A 4,516-nucleotide genomic window follows, 5' to 3' on the forward strand; every position below is an offset into this window, starting at 1 on the left:
GCTCCTCAGTAGAAGAGGGACATGGACATACTGGAGAGAGTACAAAAAAGGGCCATGAAGTTGGTGAAGGGATTGGAGCATTTCTCCTATGAAGAAAAATGGAGAGAGCTGGGACTCTTCAGCCTGGAGAAGTCTTTCATCTGAAGGGAGGCTATGAAAAAGAGAGAGTCAGGCTCTTCTCAGTGATGCCCAGTGACAGGACCAGGGGCAATGGGCACAAATTTGAAAACAGGAGGTTCCTGCTGAACATCAGAAAACATGTTTTTTTATGATGAGGGTGGTGAGGGTGACCCAGCACTGGCAAAGCTTGCCCAGGGAAGTTGTGGAGTCTCCAGCCTTGGAGACACTCAAAAACTGCCTGGACACAGTGCAATCTTGAGTGAGGGGGGTTGGCTAGATAACCTCCAGAGGCCCCTTCCATCCTCATTCTGTGATTTTGTGAAATGCAACTTACAAAGAATCTAAATTTAAAAAAACCCATGTTTTTAATTAAAATTGGCTATTTTACACTAAGCAGTCTGCCCTTGTGGAATAACAGAATGACAGTCTGCCCTGTGCAAAAAAAGTCTCTGCTTTCAACATAAAATAAATAACCATAAAAATAATAACATAGGAATAGACATTCAAAGCTTAAAGATGATTCAGTTTGGATGTTTTAAGCTTAAAATAAAGAGAACTGAGGCAATTTTGTTGCTGAACTATACTGTCCACATAGAGATTTAATGTCCTTTAATTTCTGACCTATGCTTCCCTGGTTTTGGCACCTCAAGGGACTCCAGAGTGCAGATTTGCTCTAACTTCTTGTAGAACAGAGTCATCCTGCCATCTCGTGGGTGAACAGGCACTCAGAGATTCTGACCAGCTAGAAATTAGTCTATCAACTTTAGAATTAAACACAGGGAATTTTTTCAGGGTGTGCATACTGCTGTTATCTCCTGTAACCCATGCAGCATAACTTGTAAACAGCAGCTCAGAATCTGGCATTAAGAATACAATGCTGACTCTCTTACAATAACATATTTTAAAGGAATAGAAGTGTCTCTTTGCCATATAACCACAGTCATACAGACACTTGTATGTCCTCAGTTGTAAAACTTTGTCTGTGGATACTTCATATATGAAAAAGTATAGACTGAATTGCTGGCAATAAAGAAATAAAGAAGGGACAGGAATAAGGAGTGACTTATCTCACACTGATGTCAGTGGTGAAGTGTCTGGTGATTTCCAAAGTATGAAAACCAGCTCCTGCTGCTATGAAATAGGATAACTTCAAACAGCATGTGGAATGTACTGCCCTCACCACATATGCATTTAATATACACCAGCCCTTTGCGTAAACATATTAAATGGTTTGGTCTTGGGGTTTCCTAAAGTGTTGAGATTTGATGTTCCTACACAGCTTCACAACCAGTTCACATGGTTGTGAAGCACAAAAGACTGACCACTTGAAGAAATTTTTTAGAAGTTTCTGGAAGTTTTTGTAGCAAGCTATTATTTGTAGTGTATGCAACATTAATTTCTTATAGCATTGGACAAAGCATGTTTACAAGATGATATGTAAAATTGATAGTATATTCTATTGAATGTACAACTTTATGTTCCTGACTCTTTCAGGGGTTGAAAAACTACAGCTATTGTTTTAGAAACATATCATGCATATCCAGCTGTGCTGTGGACAGTGGGAGAACACAGGATGCTACATACCTTGTTTTGAGCAAGGTCCTTTGTCCAATCTCTGTTAATGACATACAGATAAGTCTACAAATGTGAGTGGAAAAACAGTGGGACCAAAGTCCACGGGGGACCAACATACAAACCTCAACTCACAGCACATTACCAGTGGCATCCCTCAGGGACTGATATCAGCACCAATACTGTTCAGCAGCATTATTGATGACCTCGACAATGGGACAGACTGCACAAGCAATAGATTTTCAGACAGAAAATCAAACTGGGGAGGGATAGTTGACGCATTGGAGCAGAGGGCTGCTGTTTTGGACAGCAACAGGCTGAAGAAATGGCCTGATGGGAAACTCACAAGGTTCAATCCAAGGCATGTGCAAAGAGTTGCATCTGGGATGGAATAAACCCAGTACAAGTGAGACAATGACATAGTGGAGTCTAGGGAAAGACCACAATGAGCACAGGTCATACAGAGAGAGGATAAGAGGCCCTATTTCTGTCTACAAGAATCCAATAAAAACAGAGAGAACGTATAGAGCCAGACTGTTCTTAAAGGAGCACAGAGATGGGACAAAAAAGTAACTGGCTCTAATAAGAACATGGGAAATTTATATTACATATTAGGAAAAAAAATGACACCATATGCATGGTCAAATGCCGGAACATGTGCCCAGAAAGGCTGTGGAATCTCTGTCCTTCTAAGTGTTTGGATCTCAGTTGTAAGTGCTCTGATGAGAGGCTGGATCCAAGGACCTCCAGAGGCCCCTTTCAACCTGAATTATTCTGTGATGCTGTGATGCAGAAGAAAGTTTGAAAATATTCAATTTGTGTACTTTAAAATTTCTAAGAAATATATGAGGCTCTAACAGACACATTATCAGTCTGTAACCTGCTTTTTGACATCAAGGACAGCTAATGATGAAAAACACTATCGAATATAACTTAGCCTCTATAAAGAATTAATATAACTCGTATATAGCGATAAAAGAAGTAGATTTAAAAGGACTATTGCCAGCTAAAAGCAAACAGGTTTAGACTGTGTTTGCAAGAGTTGGATGTGTTGCAATATATGATGAAAATAGTTTCACAATTTAGGTTTTTCAGTTAGTACCTCAGCATAGTGTACGTTAGATGAAAAGGAAGATGTGAAAAACTGTGAAAAGTAACTCGTCTTCCCTAGCTGGTTGGTCAGGTGGTCAGAGTTTCATACAAAAATCTGTTTTCCAATATTAGTGCAAACTTTCATTTTTGTTGTGGCATTTTCAAACAGAAAATTTGAGCTGTAGCTATTTTTAGTCAAGTTACTTCTCTATTATGAGACTATGACTTCATTAAAACTGTATTAGTCTCAGGACTAAAAAGTGTAAAGTTTATTTTCCTTTCACATACATTCACATACCACAAAGCTAGATATGACATTAGTTGAAAGGACCAATTGAACACAGCACTTTTTGGTGCAGATGAAAGTTCAGAAATTTGAGAGTATTTCAAAGGGATATGAAAGCAAAAGAATGTGAGAACAGCTCATGGAAAATACAGCTACAAAAGAGTGAGTTAAAAAAAAAGTTTCCAAACAGTCACTAACAAGACTTAGTTTGTGAAAGTAAGAAGCTGATGACATTTTACTTCATCATTTTATTTGTTGGGTGCTAAATAGCTTTGGGACTGTAATGTAATTTTTATGGTATGCTTTAGGCTTTAAAATCAAGTACTAAGTCCTAAAACCAAAAATACCACAAAGTATCTTGTACAAAATTTTAAAGTAATTATAGTGAGTTAGATTCTTAGCTGACTTTTCTAGAGCTGTGCTAATTTACATTATCTAAAGGTCTGATTGTTGTTATATATGTATTATTTCAATCCGCGATGAGGAAAAGAAATGAGGTGAGACAGTCAAACTCCTCAGGGTTTCTTTGCTTCACCTCGGCAGTGAAAATATGCAAAAAAGCCAGCTGTGTGTAATCTCTTCCTTCTTTTTAGTTTAACCTGCTTCTTTTACCTTTAAAGTGACATCTCCTGTTGCAATTTGGAACTTCTGCATTCACAGTTGTCCTGGGTAATTCCTGAGGGAATGATTTTTTTTCTGCTGTTATCAAAGTAACTTTATTTAGAAGTATAGTGAATCATTGCACAGTAGCAGATAAACTATTCGTGTAATTAACAGTGGCAAGCATTCATTTACTCAGGAATACCAGAAACTCAGAAACGCCTCATGGAACTATCGTTCCAATATATCAACATTTGGCTAAAAAGCCAGCTCAATTACTGGTATGAGGGCTTATTTAGAAGTGAATACATACACTCCCTTTGCAGTAATGGAGCGATAAAATGTTTCATATCTTGAAACTTTACATTACTCTCCCTCTGAAAGGGATGGTAGCGCAGAAAAAAATAGCAGTAACATGGGGACATTTCTTATAAAAATATCGTAGGATCATGTCTTTTGTCTTGTCTTTTTTCCTGTAGACCCTATTTTGTAATTTTTTGAGGGGTGTTTTTTTTTTTTTTTTTTTTTTTTGGTGGGTTTCTCTTGTGGTCCTTGCAGAATATCAGCCTTTCAGTTTTAGCTCTTTCCACGTCCTCATTCTCAAACCAGCCAGAAAGGTGGGGAGGAAGCTGTAGCAGAGATAAAAGGTGGTATACTTAGCCTAATATACTCGTGCCTAAGCTTCCATCCTATCTCCACCACATTTCTTGGAAAAGAGTCCTACAAGGGGCGTTCAGCATAAAAGCGGAGGAAGAGGCGTTTCTGCTGAAGACAACAGAAGGCATCACCTCCTTACGCCTTTTCTTCCCCTGGGAGGTTGTGAGAGCGAAGGCCCCTTCCCTCCCC

This window comes from Manacus candei, unplaced genomic scaffold (genome assembly GCF_025592945.1).
Source record: "Manacus candei isolate 608988 ecotype Guabito, Panama unplaced genomic scaffold, ASM2559294v1 h1tg000069l, whole genome shotgun sequence".
Classification (NCBI taxonomy): Eukaryota; Metazoa; Chordata; class Aves; order Passeriformes; family Pipridae; genus Manacus; species Manacus candei.